The sequence below is a fragment of the Oncorhynchus nerka genome, unplaced genomic scaffold (genome assembly GCF_034236695.1).
Source record: "Oncorhynchus nerka isolate Pitt River unplaced genomic scaffold, Oner_Uvic_2.0 unplaced_scaffold_3117, whole genome shotgun sequence".
Lineage (NCBI taxonomy): Eukaryota > Metazoa > Chordata > Actinopteri > Salmoniformes > Salmonidae > Oncorhynchus > Oncorhynchus nerka.
The window spans coordinates 1-16,467 of NW_027038181.1; the positions used below are offsets into that span (position 1 = coordinate 1).

The 16,467-nt window shown below is 49.1% G+C and overlaps 2 pseudogenes; both read left to right on the forward strand.

Moving 5' to 3' along the window:
• The first annotated feature begins 1,012 nt into the window (after window positions 1–1,012).
• Window positions 1,013–4,925, forward strand: LOC135566844 (short transient receptor potential channel 4-like; annotated as a pseudogene).
• A 9,821-nt stretch (window positions 4,926–14,746) lies between these two features.
• Window positions 14,747–15,543, forward strand: LOC135566845 (uncharacterized; annotated as a pseudogene).
• Window positions 15,544–16,467: the final 924 nt, after the last annotated feature.

Below are 16,467 nucleotides of genomic sequence, written 5' to 3' on the forward strand. Positions count from 1 at the left end.
GACATTTACTGTCAGGGCCCAGGTCTGTCAGGGCCCAGGTCTGTCCAGGTGCCCAGGTCTGTCAGGGCCCAGGTCTGTCAGGGCCCAGGTCTGACATAATCCCGTTGCAGAAGATCTAGGTGCTGCGGCTTGTAGGCCCCTCCTTGGCTGGTGACAGAAGCACCAGGTCATCAGCAGGCAGTGATGAACATGACTGACCAAACAATTATGTTGGGTCAGAGCCAGAGTCACACCAGAAAAACACAGCCATTTTTCCAGCCAAAGAGAGGAGTCACAAAGAGAATGCAAATGAATCCGTAGAATCCCTTGATGATCTTTCGTCAGATGACACTCATAGGACTTTGTGTTTACACAATACATGTGCCAGTGGGGAGAGCCAGTATTTGATACACTGCTGATTTTGCAGGTTTTCCTACTTACAAAGCATGTAGAGGTCTCGTAACTTTTATCATAGGTACACTTCAACTGTGAGAGACACAGAATCTAAAACCAAAAATCCAGAGAAAATCACAATTTGTCCATGATTTTTCAGTAATCTCACTTGCATACCCTTGTTCTCCCCACCTGTATATATATATGATATATATATGTGTGTGTGTCACATGTATGTATGTATATTTATATATATGTGGGTATGTGTGCTGTATATATACTGTATATATATATATATATATATATATATATATATATATATATATATATATGCTTTCTCCCTCATCTCTCTCTCTCTCTCCTCTCCAGGTGGCCTTGTCTATTTTTGGCCTGATCAGTCTCTCATCTCTCTTCTCTCTCTCCCTCTAACTCTTTCTCTCTCTCCCTCTCTCTCTCTCTCTCTCTCCCTCCCTCTCTCTCTCCTCTCCTCCTCTCTCTCTCTCTCTTTCTCTCCCTCCTCTCTGCTCTTCTCTCTCCTCCCTCTCTCTCTCTCTCTCTCTCTCTCTCTTTCTCTCTTTCTCTCTTTCTCTCTCCTCTCTCTCTCTTTCTCTCCTCCCTCTCTCTCTCTCCTCTCTCTCTCTCGTTCTCCAGGCTATTTGAGACTCTCCAGTCTCTGTTCTGGTCCGTCTTTGGCCTGTTAAACCTGTACGTGACTAACGTTAAAGCTCGTCATGAGTTCACTGAGTTTGTGGGGGCCACCATGTTCGGAACCTACAACGTCATCTCTCTGGTGGTTCTGCTCAACATGTTGGATCGCCATGATGAACAACTCCTACCAACTCATCGCTGTGAGTAGTACTACCGTTAATATATATATTGATTGATTGATTGACTGACTGATTAATAGCCATCAGGAACAACTATCAACTCATAGCTGTGGAGTAGTGCTGCTATTAAACATCTAATACTCTCCATTGAAGTTTCATTAGTTTATCTCAGTGCTGATAAGTTCCATTGTATTATCTCAGCACTGATGAGTTCCATTGTATTATCTCAGCGCTGATGAGTTCCATTGTAGTATCTCAGTGCTGATGAGTTCCATTGTATTATCTCAGTGCTGATGAGTTCCATTGTATTATCTCAGTGCTGATGAGTTCCATTGTATTATCTCTCAGTGCTGATGAGTTCCATTGTATTATCTCAGCAGTTCATTATATTATCTCAGTATTATCTCAGTGAGTTCCATTATATTGTCTCAGTGCTGATGAGTTCCATTGTATTATCTCAGAGTTCCATTGTATTGTCTCAGTGAGTTCCATTGATTGTCTCAGTGCTGATGAGTTCCATTGTATTATCTCAGTGAGTTCCATTGTATTATCTCTCCATTGTGTTATCTCAGGGTTCCATTGTATTATCTCAGTGAGTTCCATTGTATTATCTCAGTGAGTTTCATTGTATTATCTCAGTGAGTTCCATTGTATTATCTCAGTGAGTTCCATTGTATTATCTCAGTGAGTTCCATTGCACATCTCAGTGAGTTCCATTGCATGAGTTCCATTGTATTATCTCAGTGAGTTCCATTGTATTATCTCAGTGAGTTCCATTGTATTATCTCAGTGAGTTCCATTGTATTGTCTCAGTGCTGATGAGTTCTATTGTATTATCTCAGTATCAAAGCATCCTGTACAAACTAAAGCCATTGATTGACTGATTGACCAAATAATTTATTCTCCTCCCTCTCTCCCACTTCTCCCCTCATCCCCCCCTCTCTCCCCTCATCCCCTTCATCTCCCTCTCTCTCTCCTCCCCTCATCCCTCTCTCTCTCCCTCATCTCTCCTCTATCCTCTCTCTCTCCTACTTCTCCCCTCATCCCCTCTCTTCTATCTCCCACATCAACCCCTATCTCTCTCCCTACCTTCTCCCTCATCCCTCTCTCTCTCCTACTTCCTCCTCATCTCCCTCTCTCCCTCTACTTCTCCCCCTCATCCCCTCTCTCTCTCCTACTTCTCCCTCATCCCCCTCTCTCTCTCCCACATCTCCCTCACACTCCTTCTCCTACTTCTCCCTCATCCCCTCTCTCCTCCTACTTCTCCCTCATCCCCTCTTCTCTCTCCTACTTCTCCCCATCCCTCCTCTCCCACATCTCCCCTCACCCCCTCTCTCTCTCCTACTTCTCCTCTATCCCCTCTTCTCTCCAACATCTCCCCTATCTCTCTCCCACTTCTCCCCCTCATCTCCTCTTCTCTCACATTCTCCCTCACCCCCTCTCTCTCCCACTTCCCTCATCCCCCTCTTCTCCTACTTCTCCCCCTCATCCCTCCTTCCACTTCTCCTCCCTCATCCCCCTCTCTCTCCTACTTCTCCCCTCATCCCCCTCTCTCTCTCCTACTTCTCCCCTCATCCCCTCTCTCTCCTACTTCTCCCCTCATCCCCCTCTCTCTCCACTTCCCCTCATCCCTCTCTCTCTCTCTCCCACATCTCCCCTCTTCTCTCCTACTTCTCCCCTCATCCCTCTCTCTCTCCCACATCTCCCCTATCTCTCTCCTACTTCTCCTCATCCCCTCTCTCCCACTTCCCTCATCCCTCTCTCTCCCACTTCTCCCCCATCCCCTCTCTCTCCTCATCCCTCTTCTCCTACTTCTCCTCATCCCCTCTCTCCCTCATCTCCCTTCTCCCACTTCTCCTCATCCCCTTCTCTCTCTCCCATTCCTCCTCATCCCCTCTCTCTCCCACTTCTCCCTCATCCCTCCTCTCTCTCCTCCCCCTCATCCCTCTCTCCTACTTCTCCCCCTCATCCCCCTCTCTCTCTCCCACTCTCCCTCATCCCCTCTCTCCACTCCTCCCTCATCCTCTCTCCCACTTCTCTCATCCCTCTCTCCCCTCATCCCCTCTCTCTCCTCCTACTTCTCCCCTCATCCCCTCTCTCTCCTCATCCTCTCTCCCCTTCTCCCTCATCCCCTCTCTCCCACTTCTCCCCTCATCCCCCTCTCTCTCCTACTTCTCCCCTCATCCCCTCTCTCTCCCACATCTCCTCATCTCTCTCCACTTCTCCCCATCCCCCTCTCTCTCTCCTCCCACTTCTCCTCATCCCTCTCTCTCCCACTTCTCCCTCATCCCCCTCCTCTCTCCTCTCCTCTCCCTATTCTCCCCTCATCCCCTCTCTCTCTCTCCCTCATCCTCTCTCTCTCCCACTTCTCCTCATCCCTCTCTCTCCCTACTTCTCCCTCATCCCCTCTCTCTCTCCTACTTCTCCCTCATCCCCTCTCTCTCTCTACTTCTCTCCTCATCCTCCTCTCTCTCTCCTACTTCACCCCTCATCCCCCTCTCTCTCTCCTACTTCTCCCCTCATCCCCTCTCTCTCTCCTCCAGGACCATGCAGATATAGAGTGGAAGTTTGCCCGGACCAAGTTATGGATGAGTTATTTTGACGAGGGTGGTACTCTGCCCCCTCCCTTCAACATCGTTCCCAGTCCTAAGTCAGTGTGGTACCTCTGTCTGTGGGTTCACCATCGACTCTGTAGGAGAGGAGCGCCCCTGCTGACAACACAGACAAACACCACGACCTACTAGTTCCCCGTAAGAAGATACAAACACAAACACATAAATGTATGCATGCAACACACACACACACACACATACACACACACACACACACACACACACACAGAGGATGCCACAACCAATCGCTTTAGAGCCCTAATAATACAAGGTAGATAGGTCCTACTACTGTTCTGAAAATGTAGCCATACACTGGTAGCTATACACTGGTAGCCATACTCTGGGAGCCGATTGCTCTGGTACCCCGTACACTGGGTAGCCATACACTGGGAGCCATACTCTGGGAGCCGTACTCTGGTAGCCGTACTCTGTAGCCATACACTGGGAGCCGTAGATTTGGTAGCCATGCATACTGGGGCCGTACTCTGGCAGCCATACACTGAGTAGCCGTACTCTGGTAGCCATACACTGGTAGCAGTACTCTGGTAGCCGTGCACTGGTAGCCATACACTGGTAGCAGTACACTGGTAGCCGTACACTGGTAGCCATACACTGGTAGCAGTACACTGGTAGCCGTACTCTGCTAGCCACACACTGTAACTCTCGATTCAGAACCATCGACTGAAGAGCTGCAACCAGTCAATACAACTATGGATTCAGAACCATGGACAGGCTGGACAGTCAACAACTATCGATTCAGAACCATGGACAGGCTACAGACAGTCAACTTAAAAGGATAAAGTTGGATGCTCTGTCAATTTCAGCCCCATCAGAGAGACAGCCTGGACAACAGGAGCAACACGCCACGGCTCACACTCAGAGCACAACCAATCGGCTACATTGGTCATTGTCAGTACACCCATCAAATAACACAGAGCTGTATGTCTATCAATAGCAATTCAACCCTCAAAAGCAAGTAGCCTAATGAAGGTCAGGGCGTGGCAGTATCCCCCTCCCTCCCAAAGGTGCGGACTCCGGCCCGCGCACACCTAAGCCTATATGGGAGGGTCTGGTGGGCATAACTCCGAGGTGGCTGTTCTGGCTCGGGACGTAGACCCCGCTCCACTTCTGACTCACACCTACCAATGTCTCTTTGTGTGAAAATGCAAATCAATCCCAGAACAACAGCAAAGGACCTTGTGAAGATGCTGGAGGAAACAGGTACAAAAGTATCTATATCCACAGTCAAACGAGTCCTATATCGACATAACCTGAAAGGCCGCTCAGCAAGGAAAAGCCACTGCTCCAAAACCGCCATAAAAAAGCCAGACACAGGTTGCAACTGCACATGGGGACAAAGATCGTACTTTTGGAGAAATGTCCTCTGGTTTGTTGAAACAAAAATTGAAATGTTTTGCCATAATGACCATCGTTATGTTTGGAGGAAAAGGGGGAGGAGGCTTACGCCGAAGAACACCATCCCAACCTTGAAGCACGTGGGGAGGCAGCATCATGTTGTGGGGGGTGCATTACTGCAGAGGCTGGTGTACGTCACAAAAATAGATGGCGTCATGTGGGAGAAAAATGATGTGGATATATTGAAGTAACATCTCAAGACATCAGTCAGGAAGTTAAAGCTTGGTCACAAATGGGTCTTCCAACTGGACAATGACCCCAAGCACACTTCCAAAGTTGTGGCAAAATGGCTTAAGGACAACAAAGTTAATGGATTGGAGCACATCACAAAGCCTAACCTCAATCCATATAGAAAATGTGGGCAAAACTGAAAAAGTGTGTCTTGAGCAAGATGGCCCACAAACCTGACTCAGTTAGACCAGCTCTGTCAGGAGGAATGGGCCAATATACCCAACTTGTGTGGGAAGCTTTGTGGAAGGCTACCTGAAACGTTTGACCCAAGTTAAACAATTTAACGGCAATGCTACCAAATACTAATTGAGTGTATGTAAACTTCTGACCCACTGGGAATGTGATGAAAGAAATAAAAGCTTAAATAAATAATTCTCTCTACTATTATTTTGACATTTCATTCTTAAAAATAAAGTGGTGATCCTAACTGACCTAAAACAGGAATTTTTACTAGGATTAAATGTCAGAAATTGTGAAAAAGTGAGTTTAAATGTATTTGGCTAAAGGTGTATGTAAATCCTGACTTCAACTGTATGTATGCCAATACATTTCTAAACACAAGAAAACTCATTTAAATAATCTCATGTTGCTCACTCAAATTAAAGCACACGCACACACCTGGCCTGATTTCAGTCCAATGAGTTCCAAACGGACTCTTATTCCCTATATACACTGACCAGGCCCATGGGACTCTGTAGTGCACTAAGCAGAGAAGAGGACTGTAGTGCTCTCACGTGGTAGGGAAGAGGGGTGATTTCAACCCAAATGTGGGCACAATTATATAACACCAGAATCCATCTGATGCTGCTGATGTGAGGGGCGTAAGTGTGTCTGTGTGTTTGTATGTGTCTCTGTGTGTGTCTCTGTCTGTCTGTCGTCTGTCTGTCTGTCTGTCACTGTCCCAAAAACACGGTCTGTCTGTCAGTCTGTCTGTCTGTCTGTCTGTCAGACAGACAAGATTCTTCTGTCGGCCTGCCTGAAGTTTGTGTGTGTGTGTGTGTGTGTGTGTGTGTGTTGTCAGTGTGTGTGTGTGTGTGTGTGTGTTGTCAGTGTGTGTGTGTGTGTGTGTGTGTAAATAATGTGCTTTACCACTATATAATTTCTTTTCAGGAGCATCATGCAGACAGCCTGATACAGAACCAGCATTATTGTATTTCTCTCTCAGGGTGTTTTCACACTTGGTCCCTTTCAGACAATTTTGTTACAAATGAAATTGTGAACAATCCAAAAGGAAGTCAATCATCTCAAAGGTGGTCGGGGTTCGGGTCGATAGAATTACGGTCTGGTTCACCCAGGACAATGTGAACACCAAAGCTCCCTACTGTTTCCCTGACATAACCCCTCACATTAGACATAACCCCTTCCACTAAGACTACTGACACCCCTCCCACTAGACTACTGACATAACCCTCACATTAGACTACTGACGAACCCATCCCACTAGACATAACCCCTCCTGGACATAACCCCTCCACTAGACTACTGACAACCCCTCCGCTAGACTGCTGACATAACCCCTCCCACTAGACTACTGACATAACCCATACCACTAGACTACTGACATAACCCCTCCCACTAGACTACTGACATAACCCTCCCACTAGACATAACCCCCTCCCACTAGACTACTGACATAACCCCTCCCACTAGACTGCTGACATAACCCTCCCACTCAGACTGCTGGCATAACCTCCCCCTCCCACTCCACAGACTACTGACATAACCCCTCCCACTAGACTACTGACATAACCCTCCCACTAGACATAACCCCTCCCACCAGACTACTGATATAACCCCTCACTGGACTGCTGACATAACCCCTCCCACTAGACATAACCCCTCCCACTAGACTACTGACATAACTCCTCCACTAGACTACTGACATAACCCCTACCACTAGACTACTGACATAACCCCTCCCACTAGACAACTGACATAACCCCTCCCACTAGACAGCTGACACATGCCCCTCACGCACTGAATCACCAACATAACCCCTCCCACTGGACTCCCACTAGACATAACCCCTCCCACTAGACATAACCCCTCCCCACTACTGACATAACCCCTCCCCACTACTGACATAACCTCCCACTGACTAGACATAACCCCTCCCCACTAGACTACTGACATAACCCCTCCCACTAGACTAGACAACTGACATAACCCCTCCCACTGGACTGACATAACCCCTCCCACCAGACAACTGACATAACCACACTGACGACTGACATAACCCTCCCACTGGACTACTGACATGTAACCCTCCCACTGACTAGCCCCTCCCACTAGACAACTGACATAACCCCTCACACTAGACATAACCTCCCACTAGATTTAACCCCTCCCTGACATAACCCCCTCACACCAGATGACTGACATAACCCCTCCCACTGGACTAGACATAACCCCTCCCACCAGACATAACCCCTCCCACTAGACATAACCCCTCCCCACTAGACATAACCCCTCCACTAGACTACTGACATAACCCCTCCCACTAGACTACTGACATAACCTCACACTAGACGACTGACATAACCCCTCCCTCTAGACTACTGACACAACCCCTCCCACTAGACGACTGACAACCCTCCCACTGACTACTGACATAACCCCTCCCACTAGACATAACCCCTCCCTCTAGACTGCTGACATAACCCTCCTACTGACTACTGGACATAACCCCTCACTAGACGACTGACATAACCCTCCCATCATTGGACCTGAATAAATTCTTCCAAACAGACTCATTGACATAACCTCCCACTAGACTCACAGTGAACCCCCTCCACCAGACTACCGACATAACCTCCCAATGACAACTGACACAACCCCTCCCACCAGACAAACTGACATAACCCCACCAGACGCACAGACACAACCCTCCCACTGGACTACTGGACATAACCTCCACTAGACACAACCTCCCACTAGACAACCTCCCACTAGACATAACCTCCCACCAGACACATAACTCCTCCCATCAGACTACTAGACATAACCTCTCCCAGGAATGGGGATCACTGACACAACTCCCCCTCCCACTCAGACTCACTTGTCCAACCTCCCACTAGACTTGAAGAACCTCCCACCAGACTACTGACATAACCCCTCCCACTGGACTACTGACATAACCCTCCCACTAGACTACTGACATAACCCTCCCACTAGACAACTGACATAACCCCTCACACTAGACTACTGACATAACCCCTCACACTAGACTACTGACATAACTCCTCCCACTAGACTACTGACATAACCCCTCCCACTAGACTACTGACATAACCCCTCACACTAGACTACTGACACAACCCCTCCCACTAGACTACTGTCTAACCCCTCCCACTAGACTACTGACATAACCCCTCCCACTAGAATACTGACATAGCCCCTCCCACTAGACTACTGACATAACCCCTCCCACTAGACTACTGACATAACCCCTCCCACTAGAATACTGACATAGCCCCTCCCACTAGACTACTGACATAACCCCTCCCACTAGACATAACCCCTCCCACTAGACTACTGATATAACCCCTCACACTGGACTGCTGACATAACCCCTCCCACTAGACATAACCCCTCCCACTAGACTACTGACATAACCCCTCCCACTAGACTACTGACATAACTCCTCCCACTAGACTACTGACATAACCCCTCACATTAGACTACTGACGTAACCCCTCCCACTAGACATAACCCCTCCCTCTAGACATAACCCCTCCCACTAGACTACTGACATAACTCCTCCCACTAGACTACTGACATAACCCCTACCACTAGACTACTGACATAACCCCTCCCACTAGACAACTGACATAACCCCTCACACTAGACGACTGACATAACCCCTCCCACTGGACTACTGACATAACCCCTCCCACTAGACATAACCCCTCCACTAGACATACCCTCCCACTAGACATAACCCCTCCCACTAGACTACTGACATAACCCCTCACACTAGATGACTGACATAACCCTTCCACTGGACTGCTGACATAACCCCTCCCACTAGACAACTGACATAACCCCTCACACTAGACGACTGACATAACCCCTCCCACTGGACTACTGACATAACCCCTCCCACTGGACTGCTGACAGAACCCCTCCACTGACTGCTGACATAAATCCTCCACTCAGACAACTGACACAACCTCACACTAGACCCACTGACATAACCCTCCCACTGGACTACTGACACAACTCCCCTCCCACTGGACTACTGACATAACCCCTCACTAGACATAACTACTGACATAACCCCTCCCACTAGATTTAACCTCCCACTGACATAACCCCTCCCACTAGACTACTGACATAACCCTCACACTAGATGACCTGACATAACCCCTCACACTAGACTACTGAGAATCCCTTCCACGACTGACAACCTGCCCTCACACTAGACTAATGGACATAACCCCTCACACTGACTACTGACTTGTAACCCCTCACACTAGACTACTGCAAACCGTTTCCCCTCAGCCGTAACCCTTCACACTAGACAACTGCAATACCGTTTCACACTCAGACGACTGTAACCTCCTCCCACTGGACTACTGCTAACTGTTTCCCCGCACGACATAACCCCTCCCTTAGACTACTGACATAACCCTTCCACTAGACTACTGCTACACTGTTTCCCCTGACATAACCCCTCCCACTAGACTACTGACACAACCCCTCACACTAGACTACTGACACAACCTACCACTAGAGCTACTGTCATAACCCCTCCACTAGACTTCTGACATAACCTCACACACTACTGACATAACCCCCTCTCCCACTGACATAACCCCTCCACACTAGACTACTGACATAACCCTCACACTAGACTACAGACAACCCTCCACTTGACTACTGACATAACCCTTCACTAGACTACTGACATAGCCCCTCACACTAGACTACTGACATAACATCACACTAGACTACTGACATAACCCATCCCACTAGACAACTGACATAACCTCACACCAGACAAATTGACATAACACCTCACATTAGACTACTGACATAACCCCTCCCACTAGACTACTGACATAACCCCTCATTAGACTACTGACATAACCCCTCATAACCCCTCCCCACTGAACTACTGCAATAACCGTTTCCCCTGACTTGTAACCCTTCACTAGACTACTGCTACACTGTTTCCCACCACTGGACATAACCCCTCACTAGACTACTGACATAACCCCTCACTAGACTACTGCTACACTGTTTCCCCTGACTACTAACCTACTCACACTAGACTACTGACATAACCCCTCACACTAGACTACTGACATAACCCCTCCCACTAGACAACTGACATAACCCCTCCCACTGACTACTGACATAACTCCTCACTAGACTACTGACATAACCCCTCCCACTGGACTACTGACATAACCCCTCCCACTGGACTGTGACATAACCCCTCCCACTAGACAACTGACATAACCCTCACACTGGACGACTATATAACTTCCTCCACTGGACTACTGAGAACCCTCCCACTGGACTACTGACATAACCCCTCCACAAACCATTGACATAACCTCCACACTAGACATAACCCCTCACTAGATTTAGCCCCTCCCACTAGACTACTGACATAACCCCTCCCACTAGACATAACCCCTCCCCACTAGACATAACCTCCACTAGATGACTGACATAACCCCTCCCACTGGACTACTGACATAACCCCTCACCACTAGACTAACCTCACACTAGATGACTGCTCACTCCCACTGACTTTAATGACATAACCCTCCCACTGGACAATTGGACATAACCCCTCCCACTAGACTACTGACATAACCCCTCCCACTGGATCTAGTTGACATAACCTCACTAGACTTTGACATAACCTTTCCACCAGACTACTGACATAACCCCTCCCACTGGACAACTGACATAACCCCCTCCCACTAGACGACCGAGCATCCCCTCCCACTGGACTACTGACATAACCCCTCACTAGACATAACCCTCCCACTGACCCACTCCCACCAGACATAACCCCTCCCACTAGACATAACCCCTCCCACTAGACATAACCTCCCCTCTAGACATAACCTCCCACTAGACTACTGACATAACTCCTCCCATGACTACTGACATAACCCCTACCACCAGACCATGGGAGAGCAACCCCTCACTAGACAACCATTTTAACCCCTCACAGATTACTGACATAACCCCTCCCACTGGACTACTGACATAACCTCCCACTAGACATAACCCCTCCCACTAGACATAACCCCTCCCACTAGACATAACCCCCCACTCAGACTACTGACATAACCCTCACACTAGATGACTGACATAACCCCTCACTGGACTCTGGACATAACCCCTCCCACTAGACAACTGACACAACCCCTCACACCAGACGCACTGACATAACCCCTCCCACTGGACTACTGACATAACCCTCCCACTGGACTACTGACATAACCCCTCCCACTAGACATAACCCCTCCCACTAGACACAACCCCTCCCACTAGATTTAACCCCTCTCACTAGACTACTGACATAACCCTCACTAGACGACTGACATAACCCCTCCCACTGGACTACTGACATAACCCCTCCCACTAGACATAACCTCCACTGAACTGGGGTCCCTCCCACTAGACATAACCCCTCCCACTAGACTACTGACATAACCCCTCACACTAGATGATTTGACATAACCCTCCCACTGGACTGCTGACATAACCTCCCACTAGACAACTGACATAACCCCTCACACTAGACGACTGACATAACCCCTCCCACTGGACTACTGACATAACCCCTCCCACTGGACTACTGACATAACCCCTCCCACTAGACATAACCCCTCCCACTAGACACATAACCCACTCACTAGATTTAACCTCCCACTAGACTACTGACATAACCCCTCCACTAGATGACTGACATAACCCCTCCCCACTGGACTAACATAACCTCCCACTTAGACTACTGACATAACTCCACTCCCACTAGACTACTGACATAACCCCTCCCACTGGACTGCTGACATAACCCCTCCCATAGACTACTGACATAACCTCCCACTATTCACTGACATAACCCCTCACTCAGACAACTGACATAACCTCTCACACTAGACGACTGAGACATAACCTCACTGGACTGCTGACATAACCCTCCCACTAGACGACTGACATAACCCTCACTGGACTACTGACATAACCCCTCCCACTAGACATAACCCCTCCCACTAGACATAACCCCTCCCACTAGACACAACCTCCCACTAGACTACTATTCTTCCCTCCACAGACGAATGACATACCTCCCACTGGACTACTGACATAACTCACTCACTAGACTACTGACATAACCCTCCCACTAGACTACCGACATAACCCCTCCACTAGAATACTGACATAATCCCTCCCACTAGACTACTGACATAACCCCTCCCACTAGACTACTGACATAACCTCCCATTGACTACTGACATAACCTCCCATTGGACTACTGACATAACCCTCCCTCTAGACTACTGACATAACCTCCCTCTAGACTACTGACATAACCTCCCACTAGACTACTGACATAACCCCTGCCACGGATCACTGACATAACCTCCTATTACTGACATAACCCTCCCCATTGGACTACTGACATAACCCCTCCCACTTAAAGACTGAATCACAACATAACCCCTCCCTCTTAAAGGGGCAGAAGCCTGAATCACAACATAGGGTCCAACCTGTCCTATCTCTTAAAGGGCAGAAGCCTGAATCACAACATAGGGTCACAACCTGTCCACAACCTTCCTCTTAAAGGGCAGAAGCCTGAATCACAACATAGGGTCCACAACCTGTCCTTCCTCTTAAAGGGCAGAAGCCTGAATCACAACATAGATTCCACAACCTGTCCCATCTCCAAGGGGGCAGAAGCCTGAATCACAACATAGGGTCCACAACCTGTCCACCCTCTTAAAGGGCAGAAGCCTGAATCACAACATAGGGTCCACAACCTGTCCTATCTCTTAAAGGGCAGAAGCCTGAATCACAACATAGGGTCCACAACCTGTCCTACACCTCTTAAAAAGGGCAGAAGCCTGAATCACAACATAGGGTCCACAACCTGTCCTATCTCTTAAAGGGCAGAAGCCTGAATCACAACATAGGGTCCACAACCTGTCCTATCTCTTAAGGGCAGAAGCCTGAATCACAACATAGGGTCCAGGGCCTGTCTATCTCTTAAGAAGCCTGAATCACAACATAGGGTCCACCTTCCTTCCTTAAAGGGCAGAAGCCTGAATCACAACATAGGGTCCACAACCTGTCCTATCTCTTAAAGGGGCAGAAGCCTACCTTGGGTGTACAATTTTCAATGACAGCATTATTTAATTAATCTGTGTGTGTACATGTCAGTCTCCTATGGATTCATAAATGTTATTTTCTTTTAACAAAAGTGTCGGACAGGGGTGTCCATAGTGACAGTGTTGTGGTTAACAGGAAGTAATATCATTGTTAACAGGAAGTGATCCGTAGCCTCAATTGAGAAGTGCGTGGCGGCCATGATGCAGTTCCAAGACGGACGAGGACAATAGGGGAGGAGACTTTAAGGTGTGTGTGGAAGGAGGGCGTTTTGCCAGTGGGCATGGCTGTGGTTTAGAAGACTATATGTAATATCTATCTGTCTCCATCCCTCTCTACTCATCCCTCTCTCTCTCATCCCTCTCTCTCTCATCCCTCTCTCTCTCATCCCTCTCTCTCTCATCCCTCTCTCTCTCTCTCCCTCTCTCTCATCCTCTTCCATCCCATCCTCTCTCCATCCCTCTCTTACTCTCTCTCTCATCCCTCTCTCTCTCATCCCTCTCTCTCATCCTCTGTCCTCTCTGTCTCTCTCCATCTCTCTCTTATCCCTCCCTCTCTCCATCCCCCTCTCCATCCTCTCTCTTATCATCCTCTCTCATCCTCTCTCTTATCCTCTCTCTCATCCCTCTCTCCATCCCCCTCCATCCCTCTCTTATCCCATCCTCTCTCATCCCATCCCTCTCTCTTATCCTCTCATCCCTCTCATCCCTCCTCTCTTATCCTCTCTCCATCCCTCTCTCCATCCCTCTCTCCATCCTCTCCATCCCATCCCTCTCCATCCCCTCTCTCATCCCTCTCTCTCCATCTCTTATCCTCTCTCTCTCATCCCATCCCTCTCCATCATCCCTCTCTCTCATCTCTCTTCCATCCTCTCTTATCCCTCTCTCTCTCATCCCCTCTCTCTCTCATCCCCCTCCTTCCCTCTCTCTCATGAAGCAGAACATCTCCAGCTCCTCTGAGGCTTTAGATCTCCTTGGTAACCCTCTCTCTCCCCATCCCACTACTCCTCCAGCAACGCCACACTGAGAGACAGGGAGGAACCAGTCTCATGGGGCCCCCTCTCTTTCCCTCTCAATCATCCCTCTCTCTGGGGTCCCTCCAAGAGGTCTCTCATCCCTTCTCTTATCCTCTCTCAGGAAGCATGTGGAGAAGAAGAAAACCTAAATCCCTGGTCTCCATCCCTCTCTCCTCATCCCCCTCAGGAATGGAGGTGGTTTCTGTCCCTCTCTAAGATTAGGAGGATGGGGGAGGAGGTGGGAGAGGAGGAGGTGGATGAAGAGAAGGAGGAGGAGGGGATGGGGGAAGAGGAAGAGGAGGAGGGTAAACCAAAGAGCAATGGGGTGAGTGAGAGAAGCCTCTCTTCCTCTTCTTTCTATCTTCCCTTTGTTCCCTCTCTCCTCCACCTCCTCATCCTTCGCTCGCATGGAGAGTCGTCTCCAGCCCACTCGGTGGCGGCATCCTAAGACACCAGACTATTTTAAACGCCTCGGCTTCCTGTTCTCACGCAAAGCCCCGCTCCTTCCCTCTCCATCAGCCAATCTCTCTCCGTCATCCATCTCAGACGGCTTGCTCCACTCTGAGAGGTTGAGGTCAGATGACATCTCAGTTTAGTTAGTCACTTGAGCCGCAGCGAGACGCAGCCTAACCAGGCAGGACATACTAAGGCAGTCGGAGCCACGCCACACTCCTCCAGACGAGCAAATGAGACGGACTCTCCCTCCCTTTGACCCCAATCCCACCTCCCTGCTCCCTGCTAATCCCTGCACTGTGCTTCCAAATGGCAGACTCTAAATTCCACCATCTGACTCTGACAGGAGAGCGTCTTCGAGGGAGGAGGAGGTGGGTCGGGTGGAGCCGTTTGCTGTTGGTCCGAGAATTTCAGGAATGGAGGTTTCTGTTACTACGCAGCTGGAGGGAGAGGACTGTAGTCAGCTGGTTACCTACCGGAACTCAAGGAACAACTGCAAAGTCACAGGTGACGAGAGGATCTGAATATAGGGGGACACTGTAAAGTGACAATGGGGTGAGGAGACCACCCCACATCCCACTTATGTCACCCTACTGAACCCCTGAACTAGAGGTCATTATGGCCCTGTCCAGAAACAACCCCTAGACCCTACTGTTCCCCTGAACTAGGAGGTCATTATGGCCCTGTCCAGAAACAACCCCTAGACCCTACTGAACCCCTGAACTAGGAGGTCATTATGGCCCTGTCCAGAAACAACCCCAGACCCTACTGTTCCCCTGAACTAGGAGGTCATTATGGCCCTGTCCAGAACAACCCCTAGACTCCTACTGAACCAGGGGGTCATTATGGCCCTGTCCAGAAACAACCCCTAGACCCTACTGAACCAGGCGGTCATTATGGCCCTGTCCAGAAACAACCCTGACCCTACTGAACCCCTGAACCAGGAGGTTATGGCCCTGTCCAGAAACAACCCCTCAGACCTGAACCCCCCTGACCTAGGAGGTCTTATGGCCCTGTCCAGAAACAACCCTAGATTCTACTGAACCAGGTGGTTATTATGGCCCTGTCCAGAACAACCCCTAGACCCTACTGAACCAGCTGAACCAGGGGGTCACTTATGGCCCTGTCCAGAAACAACCCCTAGACCCTACTGAACTCCCCTGAACTAGGAGGTTATTATGGC